At 54.3% G+C, this 10,732-nt stretch overlaps 1 non-coding gene across 1 annotated transcript; it reads right to left on the reverse strand.

Moving 5' to 3' along the window:
• Positions 1–10,277: 10,277 nt before the first annotated feature.
• On the reverse strand, positions 10,278–10,422 carry MIR9090 (microRNA mir-9090). Its single transcript, NR_128113.1, has one exon. It is a non-coding gene; the product is annotated as a microRNA mir-9090 (primary transcript).
• Between the last annotated feature and the right edge of the window lie 310 nt (positions 10,423–10,732).

Here is a 10,732-nt window from a genome sequence, read left to right on the forward strand (position 1 = left end):
ACCTATGGCCCGTTCTTAGCCATGATGCTAGTCTTGGCTTAGTTCTGTCTCTAATGACTCTGGCCCTGATGCTACGCTTAACTGTAAATTTGATGATCGTGACCCAGGTATACTCCAGTCCTAAACCTTAACCGCGGTCTGGACCAGAGATTCACCTTGACCTCGATTCGAGCTCTAACCCCAATCCAGTCCTAGATCCAAGCCCAGCCCTGATATCAGACACCATCTTAGCTTTGACTGTCATTCTATCTATAACCAGAGCCTTAACGCTATACTTTATCCTCCATGCTTAACCCTTATCCTCCTCATGGCCATAACCCAAACACCAGGCTAGTTGTCGCCTTGACCTGAATCTTAACCCTGTCTTCAACCCCAAACGAAACTCCGCCGATACTGATCCTTAATATAACCTGATTCTTAACTTTTAATCCTTACTGGAACCAAACTCCAGTTCTATGAGCTTTATATGACTTGGAGTCATCCCTGACTCTTCTTTTTCTTTCACTCCCCACAACCCGTCTACCAGGAAATGCTGTCAGCGCTACCTTCAAATTCTGTCAGTATCCAGCCATTCCTCTCCACCTCCAGAGCCACCGTCTGGTCCAGACACCCTCATCTCTGCCTGGACCTCTGCAGCCACCTTCTCCCTGCGCTGTCTGTTTAGCCCCCCCTCCTAGCCCCCATCCCCCACAGACTGTTCCTTACACAAGGACTGGAGAGATCCTCTTAAAAACAGAGTCAGCTCACATGCCTCTGCTCAGAACCCTCCCACAGCTTCCATCTCACTAGGATTAAAAGTCAAAGTCTCAAATTGGCCCCCGAGACCGTAAATAATATGGCCCCCTTTGTCTCTTCTCTGACCTCATTTCCTTCCACCCTCCCCTTGCTCACTCTGCTTCAGCCAGTCTTGCCTCCTTGCTATTCCACACATGCTCCAGGTACATCCCACCCCAGGGCCTTTGCACTAGCTGTTCCTCTGCCTGGAATGCTCTTTCCCGATATCCACATGTTTGCTCCCGCCTCTCCTTCAGGTCTTTACTCACACCTCACATTTCCAGTAAAGTCCTTCCATTTACCTTGTTGAAAATTGCAATGCTCCTTTTTTCCAGCACTCTCTATTTCCCTTCTCTGCCTCACTTTTCTTCATGATGTGTATTATCATCTAGTGGACTGTATGATTTATTTATTTATGTTGTTTATTGTCTATTTCCTCCAGTAGAATATAAGCTCCCCAGGATAGGGAAATTTGTTGTCTCTTTCGTTATTCAATGTCTAGAACAGTGCCTGGCACATAGTAGATGCTTAATAAATATTTTTTGGAATGACTTGTGCTGAGAAGGATGCAGCTCCGTTTCCCTGCAGCTCTAAGATCACTGGGTAAGGGAAGAGCAGTGAAGAGGGGAGGGGGTCGAGGTAGCCACAGCTTTCAGGAGAACAGGTTGAGTGGTCAATTACATCTGGCCAACAGAGAGCCTGGCTCTGTCCCCCACCCCCTGTGGCCACTCCAGCTCCGACCAGGAACTCACTAAACTCTTTCGGTTCACATTGCTCACGTGCAGGGGTTGGATTGTCCCATCTGAAGGGAGAGCAGCTGAGAAATGCCAAAGCGTGGTTCTTCTTCCTGGCTTGTCCGTGGACCAGGGGGCACCCGTATCTTCCCTCCCTTACAGCCCTGAGCCTCCAGTTCAGCTGAGAATGGGGTGAGGGTCAGTACTGGAGCTGGAACTGGGGATAAATGAGGGTGAGGCAGGGAGGCTGTGAGGCTCGGCACTGGTCATATAGCCGGCGTCCAAGACAGAGGACAGAGAAAGCCATAGAGATGGAAGGACTGAAATAAAACCGCACAATGAAAGAGACAAAAAAACGGAGAGATAGAGACAAACAGAAAGACTGAAAGTGAGAAACATATGCACATAAAAAGACGGATGGACAGAGAGAGAGTCCGTGCAATAATGGGGGGAAAATGGGTGCCCCCAACATCTAAGCCATTTAGCGTCTCTTCCACTCTCCTCCTGCACTTTCCTGGGACTGTAGAGGCTGGCAAGCTAAAAACTACATTTCCCAGAATGCCTCGTGGCCGGAGGCTTCCGGAGGAGGTTTAGGTTGCACCAATCAGATGCCTTCGCGGGAAGCTTGAATTTCTAACCAAGGTAAGTGGGGAGAAAGGCAGCCGCGAGGCCGCCGCCCAGCGAGCCCGCGTGGTTGCGGAGCCCGCGGCCGGCTTCCTGATCGCGCAGGGGGAGCACACGGCCCATTCTGGCGGTGGATTTGGGAGTGCCCTGGAGGCTCAGCCTAGGTCTATTTCTTTTGACGGGCTCTGTGTCCCTAATAAGTCGCTTTCCGCTTACACTGGCCTGAGTGGATTCTGTTCGCTGCCACTGAGCAATAATGGGTACACAGGGAGAAAGAGATGCAGACGCGGCAGAAACAGGGGAAGTGATTCAGAGAGGCCCACAGAGACCCCACCCAGCAGAGACACGGAGAGAGACAGCGCCCCGCAGGGATACAATGGGGTGAAATTTAAGGAAAAAAAAAAAAAAAAGCAATGGAAAGAGGAAGGTGTGGTGAGCGCACAGAGAAATACTGAAGGTAAACTGAGGCAGAGAGGGGGCGCAAGCAGAGGCAAGGGCAGAGGGGCTGGAAACACAGACCTCCGCAGAGTGCTGGAGTGGGAGTGTTGGTAGGGATGCTACTTTGGAGACTAAACTCCGGAAGGCATAGCAGTTGGAGGCAGGATGGAGGGGACGTTGGAGAGGACCTGACTTGCCAGCATCACCAAGGCCCGGCCCGCTGATGAGCATGCTTCTGGCAGAATGCCTCTTTTTCCCAACCTCTATTCCTAGCCCCAGGCTTCAACAGCCCTGAGGAGGAAGGAGGGTTGTCCCTGAGTGCACCCCCCCGCCTCTCTGTCACTTGTTTCTCGTGCCTTGTCCTCAAAGACCAGCTCACTTGATGACTTGGGAAGCGAGAACGGGCACTCAACCGCTTTTGATGTCTGAAGCAGATTCTGAGGGTAGAGGAAGATGGAGGAATTCAGAAGACAGGAGGGTCTGAAAGAAGGGGAGACTGAGTGAAAAAGAGAGGGGGTCTTAGGGGTGGAGAGCTGGGGAGAGTGAGGCAGAGGGAGGGGGAGACCCAGGGGCAGAGAGAGAGAGAGGAGAGACCCAAGGGTAGACTGAGGGGTAGAGAGGGGGAGATCCAGGGGCAGAGAGCAGAGACCCAGGGGCAGAGAGAGCAGATTTAGGATTCCAGATAGTGGACTCAGAGGACTGGGCACTCCTGGCCAGTTTTCCCGGCTTCATTCTTGCCCCTCAGATCTCTGTTCTTCTCCATCTTCAGTTGCCAGATAAAATACAGGATGCCCAGTTACTTTTGAATTTTAGATAAGCAACAACTAATATTTTAGTATAAGTCGGGCCCCGATATTGCATGGGACATACTTAAGGAAATTATTCTTTTTTTTAAAAAAATATGAAATTCAAATCTCACTGAACCTACTGTGTTTTCAGTTGCGAAATCTGGCAACCTTATCCCCATCTCTGGCCTGTTTCTGCCTCTTTTCTGTTTCGTGTTTGTGCCTGTCTTCACCTCTCTGCCAGTCCACCTCCGCCTTCTTTGTCCTCTTAATGACCCTGCTCCGATGTGGAGTGGCCCCTCGGAGCCACCCCTGAGACCCCCACACCCCCACCTCAGCCCCCTCCTCCCTCCATCCTCCCAGCCCAGCCCTGTCCTCAGGGCCATCTCTCTCCTCCAAGCAACTCCTCCATCTTCTTTCTTCAGCTCTCTTCTCATCGGAGGCCCCCACCCCTGCAATTCTCCCCACCCTCCCACCAAGGGAGAAGGTTTGGAAGCCTTTAGGGAGTTAGGGAGCCCCATTACTCACCTGCATCCTGACCTCGTCTCCTTTCCTTTCCATCTCCTGGGCCAGAGAGGTCATGAGAATTTCCCAAAGTCACACAGCAGAATAGAGACTAAACCCCACCCTCTTCCCCAAGTCCCTTCCAAGCTCCCAAGTGGAAAATTCCTCTATTTTTCCTGGAAATGGCCTGGCTTGGCAATATTTCTGAGTACCAGGTACTCCTTGAGGGTCACAGGCCAGGACCAGAGGTGCCTGTGGAGCAAGGGATTGCAGACTTTTGAGCATCTACTGTGTGCTAAGAGTTTGGGATCTGGCTCGTGGGCTGTAAACACGAGAATAGTGACTTGTCATGGTTGCTGCCTGAGAACATAGTAGGGCTCAATAAATGTCTGTAGAATGAATGAATGAATGAGTGAATGAATGAAACAACACACCCCCAGCAGCTGAGGCCTTCTCTCCACGCCTGCCCTTCTTCTCTTCATCCCTATCACTGTCTCCTTCTTACCTTGTCCTAGTCTCCCTTTTCCTCGTATCCTGTCTCTTGGGTTCTGTCCTTCTCTAGAATCATGTTATTGTTATTTTCAGTTGAGGGGGTCTCTCCAGGGACCACCCGGTCCTGAGCATCTCCTCTTGTGTCAGGTACTGATGGGGTGATTCGCTCATGGAATCCTTCTGGAATGTTCCAGAAGGTAAGCCCAGCTTCGCAAGGTGTTTCCCAGATGTGGAGACCGAGACCCAGAGAGGAAGCGAGGTGCCTTGGTCACACCAGAACCAGAGTGTCTGGCCTCACCCTAAACCTGTCTCTTTTGTCTCTCCATCTCAAACTTCATCCTTCTCCTGCTTGGCGCATCATCGCCGGCCCAGCCACATTTTTGATGCCTCCAAAATGTAAGAGTATTAGTATTAAACATTTACCATAGGGGTTGCAAACTCAGATGCATCCTGGGGCTGGACTTGTAACACAAATGAGCAGTGCAAGTCGGGGAGGGGCTGAGGCTGGATGACGGGCAGTGACGGCTCCACTCCAGCCAATTATGGCCAGGTGGCAGTCACCACCCAGAGAGGCCACATCTGATTTCTTAAGAGGGGCTTGAAACCCACATTTTCATAAGTCTCCCAAGATTTAAAGACCAGCACCAAATTCACACAGAACACTGTTCAGGCCAAACGAGACTGCGTGAGCACCAGACATACCGCCTGGCTGATGGTTTGCAAGCTCTGACCTGTTCTTAGCCCCATGTGCCAGGTTCTCTGCTAAGGAGGAGTTTCCAGATTCCAGTAGAATGTATGCTCCGTGAAGGCAGAGGTCTTTGGGTCTGTTTTGTTAGTGCTCTTATCTGCAGCATCTAGAACAGTGCCTCATGCGCAGGAGGTGCTCGATAATTTTTTAAAAGTGAATGGTGTGTTGTGTCCTAGCAGAAACCATAGAAATAGCATTACAAAAATCTCCACCTTACAGATAGGGAGATGCAGACTCAGAGGAGCAACGTCCCAGGGCTACACAGCACTGGTGTCTGAACCCGGATCTCACCTGACTTCAGAACCGTGACCCTAGGCTATCCTGACGGTACCTGGGGTTGTGCGTTGGCGGTGCTGGGTGTGGGGCTGTGCGTCCAGGCGCGTGTCTGCGGGACTGTGGTGCGGTGGACGTGTGGGTGGTGGCGGTGGCGTCCATCTTCCTGGTTGAGCACGGAGGCCCTGGGAGCTAAACCTTGAGGACCTGCCGTCCTGAGACACACTGGCTCCGGGTGCTCGCCCAGTCCAGAAAGAGCAGTCCACCCCTCCCCTCCTTCCCCGACCTGGACCCAGCCTCAGGATCCCCCCCACCCTCCTCCCCTAGATGCCCAGAGCCCTGGGGGAAAGGGGGGGGGGCGAGTTCAGGAGGAGGGTGGAGGTGTGGGGAGGAGGGAGAAGGAAGGGGATGGGTTAAGAAGGAGTGTGTGATGTCAAGCAAAAAAGACAACATTAGACACAGATGCTGAGATGGCGTTTATCGCGGCAAAAAAAGGTGAAGTCGCCGAGGGAGAAGGGGTGGGGGGAAGGGGGTGTGGTGGGGTCCGGGGTGGGGGCCATGGAAGCTAATACATGGTGCACTAGGTCACACGACGGACACTGGGGGTGGGTGGGTGAGTGGGGAGGGTGGGCGTGGCCCAGGCATGGCAATGGGGGGGAGGGAGAGAGGGAGGGCAGTGGGCCCCAGCCAGGAGCTTCTGGAGGTGGTGGGGAGGAGAGGGCGGCGTCTCTGGTCCAGAGGATGGAAGGGATCAGTTAGAGGGTTGGATGGAGGCACACGGGAGGCATGGCCACATGGCGATGGTCTGGGCCCAAGAAATGGAACATGGGGGCGGGGCAGCAGGCCGGGGGCCAGCCCTGGGCTTGGGCCTTTAACCTAAGAATTGGGGATACCCAAGAAACCTTAAAGGTCCTGCAGTCCCCCCATTTTCCAAGACAGAACAAGCCTGGGAGGGGCGAGCGTAAGGTCCTAACAAGGATTTAGCAATCAGACCTCCAAAGGCAGCACCCCCGCCCCCCGCCCCATTCTTCTCCTACCCTGTCCGTCCCAAACAGAGAAAGGGGGAAGAGAGATTCTAACCCCCGACTCCACCACTATCTCACTGAGGCTCCTCAGGGAACTTGGAGGCCGAACCCATTTCATAGATGGGGAAAACTGAGTCACTCTGTCAAACTACACCTGTCCACACCTTTCCCACCTCCCTGCCAGCGGATCTGGGCCCCCCCCCCCCCACCATCCTTCTAGGAGTAATACTGATATCTTGAAATCCTCAGCATTGGGGGCAGGTGAGGGGACACGCCTTGGGATTCTCCCAAATCAAGCCGGGATGTGGGCCATGCCTCCAGTGGCCTGAGATGCCAAAACAAAGAAAAAAAATGACTCCCCACGTCCCCTGGCTCAAACCCAGTACAAAAGTGACTATTTACAATGAAGGGGTGGGGAGTTGGGGGGGGCATAGAAAGGAGTGGGGTCAGAGTGAGCTCTCCAGTCAGAGGAGGCCACGCCCCCGGCCCCGCCTTTGAAAGGGACAAAGCCAAACAGCAAAGATATTTATAAAGGGTCTCTATCCCCAGGGCGGGGAGGACCCTAGGGGTGAGAGGTGGGGGAGGGGCATGGGATGGGGTGCGGGTGGGGAGGCATGGGCGGTGGGAGGAGATGGAGGAAAGGTAGCTGCCGCCCCTCGCCTCCCCCCTCCCCCCCGCCGGACACACAGTTTTCCGTGGGATGAACACAGAAAGGGTTAATCAAAAAAGAGTTCGATGAGCGAGTCTGACGGTCGAGTGGGGCGGGCTGGAGCAATGAGGCCGCAAGTCCCGGTGGCCGGTGGTGATGGAGTCACTTAGAAGATGAGAGGTTGGTGGTTTTGGGGGTGGGGAAGGGGGGAAAAGAAGGGGGTGGGGGAGGGGGAGAGGCAGTCCCCCCCAATTATCTCTGGGAGACAAGAGTGTCCTGGACTGGCTGAGAAGGGGTTAAACATCAGCAGCCTTCACCACCCCCACCCCCACAGAGACTTTCCCCATCTCCCTCCGTGCCACCCAGCAACCCCCACGCCACTGGCCACTGATGGAGGGCACTGAGACCGACCATATACACACCAGCAGCGGCGCCACCGCTGGGAGAGGAGGCCCCCTGGACCCCGGGAGTCCAGACAGCTGACTGCGGTGGAGAGGGGTCGCGACAGCGGGTCTGGAGGTCGCGACTCTGCGAGAGCCGTAAGCCAGTGTCCCCAGCCCACAGGGCCCGAAGTTGGGCGCCGCCGTGATCCCGTCCTCCCCATCGTGACATCCAGGTCAGGCTTTCGCGACAGCCGACCTCGGGGGTTCCAGGCGGCGGTGGCCCGGCAGGTGCGTGGGGCCAACAGCGAAGGCCTGCCTGGCTGTCGCGATGGGTGTGCCCACCATCAGCAGCCTGGACACCAAAATTGCCATTCTCATCGCCACTCTTAGTTAATACTTTTTCCATCGCTCGGTCTATCAGAGCCTCTAATCCTGGTTTTGAAACAGCAATAATCAATGCAGGGAAATCCTGTCGCTTTCCAAACAGTAGGTCACCGATCAGAAAGCAAATAAAGAGGGTGCGGGATGGAGGACTAGGCAGGAGAAACAGAACAAGGGGGTATGGAGGGTTTGGGGGGTTAAGAAGAGCAGAAGAAATACCACTCAGAGAAAAGTGGTACCGTATTCTTCCGAGGATAGGTCCCTACCGTCTATAAGTCGGCTCTTCCCAAATTCCACTTGGGATGCTCCTAATTCCCACCCACGAGTCCAGGGCAGGCGTTAGGGCAGATAAAGATGGCACAATCTTTGTTTTCTGATCCCCTGATAATTATTGCAGTGAGGATGGCTGGGACAGAGCAGAAGCAGCTGGCTGGGGCAGGTTGGCTCAGAGCCCCCTGGGAGGGGGGATGGAGGAAGTGAATTTGGCACATTGAACCCCTTCTCCTCATAAGTGCTTTGAGGTCCTTCTCTCGAATCCACCTGGCACCATTCCTCGGGCCAGCAGAGGAGAGATTGAGCTGGTCTTCCCCTCCCCAACTTCTACAGATTCGCCCGAAGGAGGCAAGTGGGGTTCTCCCTGGCTGGTGGAATTCAGGGGGATCCATAAAGGTTAGGGCTAAGCTGAAGGGGAGTTTTTTTTCTGTCTTTTTTTTTTTTTTCTTACAAAGATTCTAAGAAAAACTCAGGGTGGGAGGGGTGAGGAAGGGGGACCCAATTTAGCTAAATGTCCACAGACTCTTTCAATGCCTCTTAGGGGCCTGCTCATAGAGAGAAGGTCCCATTTCCTCCTCTCTATCTGAGGTTCCCTCACCCCAGAGCGGCTCAGTTCCAAGGAAGTTTGGCACTTTTTTTTAATCAATGGGGAGATGGGGGAGGGGAGAGAGTTGAGTGGGGGGAAGACAGACTAGACAAAGATAGAGACGGGACAGGTGACAGTGGGAGGTGCTGGGAGAGAAAGTTGAAAGCCATAGGGAGCCAGAGAAAGAAAGAGAGTGGGAAGGGCTGGGGGGAGGTTTTGGGAGCTGGAGGGCAAATGGGAAGGAACTGGGAGACAATTCAATGCAGCAAACACTTATTAAGCACCTACTGGGTGCTGAAGAGCAGGGTGCAAGGAGGCCACTCAGAGTCTCTGAGATCTGATTGGCTGACAGGGAAAAGGGGAAAAAAAAAGAGGTGATGGGTTTTTCATTGATCCCCATCCCTGACCGCACATCTGCGTCCCCTCTGGGCAGACTACAGCACGACAGACTGAGGTCAGATTGCAGGAGAGACTTTCAAGGGATGGGGAAGATGGAAGAGTGAGTTTCCTAGGATAAAATGGGGCGAGGGGTGTGGCTCTCCACTCACCAACCTGGTGAGTGTACTAGCTCACTGGGCTAGCAAACTAGCTTCCAGATAGCCCTGGCTGGCGGGGGCGGGGGTCCCCGAGACATGTGAATAGGGAGGGGGTTGTCACACAGATACCCCAAGGGAACACTTTTCAGGAGGCCCAGCCTCCAGAGATGTTGTCTGTGTGGACACAGAGTCTGAGACCCCGCTGATTGGGACCCAGACTCCAATGGATGGGTCTACAGAAAGCATCTGACAAGCCAGGGCAGCTGAGGATGCAAATGATATGCAAATGAGCACTTTCCAATCCCACCTCCCCACTCCCAGACCTTACTTTACCTCTCCCTGGCTCCTTCCCCTCCTCCCAGGGGCGCCTGGGGGGGGGGTTGTAGGGGGAATATTTCAGCTAGATACTGCAATACCCACATGTGGGTGGAGATGCTGTGAAATACTGTAAGGTCTTTCTGAGGTGGAGGGGAGCGATGGCCCACAGGGCCACATCCATCTCCAACCCCAAGAGCCCCCAACGGCAGAAGATATGTACAAAGTTACATCGAGAATTGTTTTGGCACTCATATCTCCATCTGGGTTCAGCCTGGAGATCTGGGGTAGGGGCAGCAGCGATGCGAGGTGGGGGCTGGGGAAATGGGGCCTGCCCCCCACCCTGGAGATGAAGAGGGCATGGAAAAAGTTACCCTAGTGCCCAGGCTACAGCCTCCCATCAGGGGGAAGGGCCAGGGTGGGGAATTCAGTGCAAGGTACCTTGAAGGCTATTGCTTTCTAGGGATTTTCACATTTTGATTTGGGGGTGGCTCTCTAGCGAGGGGGAGGGGTCTCCCAGGCTTTAGGGGCAGGACTCGTCTCTGGCTTTTCTTCCCTCCTTTTTAGGGAGAGAGACGAGGAGGCCGGATCCCCCAAAGCCACGGAGAAGACAAGGGTCTGGAAGACCTAGGAGGGGGACAAATGGAGGAGAGGGTGGGCATGGGGTCCCCCTCCCCCAGAGATGCTGATGATGGAACCAGGGCACTGGGGGCCCCGCTTTGGGTTGGAGGAAGTGGAGGAAGGCGGAGGGGGAGATGGATGCGGGGAGAGGTGGGTCTCTGCTATCCTAAGTCCACAGGGTTGTCAGGCTCTGAAATCTCAGCCTGCCGACAAGGCCTTAGAGCTGACCACAGCCGCAGTGCTCAGGGAGCCACTCTCAACCCAACTCTCGGGGCTGCCTGGCTTGGCAGACTCCACCGGAACATTCCGGCTCCTCAGAGCCCGTGGTGAGAGCGCCAAGACATTCTGATCCATCAGATACCACCAAAATACTCCAGCTTGCTGGAAACCACAAGCCAATGGAATCCATTAGACCACACGAAGCATCCCGGCTCAGGGGACCCTACCATGGCTCGCTGAACTCTACTCTGGGCCACGCTGGCCTGACAGAGCCACCGCACATCTGGCTCACCAGACTCAATGAAACAAAGCCACGCAGACACAAGCATGCACACAAAAGGCAGGGGTGGGAACGGGGGTCTTCAACAGCAG

Source organism: Equus caballus, chromosome 10 (assembly GCF_041296265.1).
Source record: "Equus caballus isolate H_3958 breed thoroughbred chromosome 10, TB-T2T, whole genome shotgun sequence".
In the NCBI taxonomy this organism is placed as follows: domain Eukaryota; kingdom Metazoa; phylum Chordata; class Mammalia; order Perissodactyla; family Equidae; genus Equus; species Equus caballus.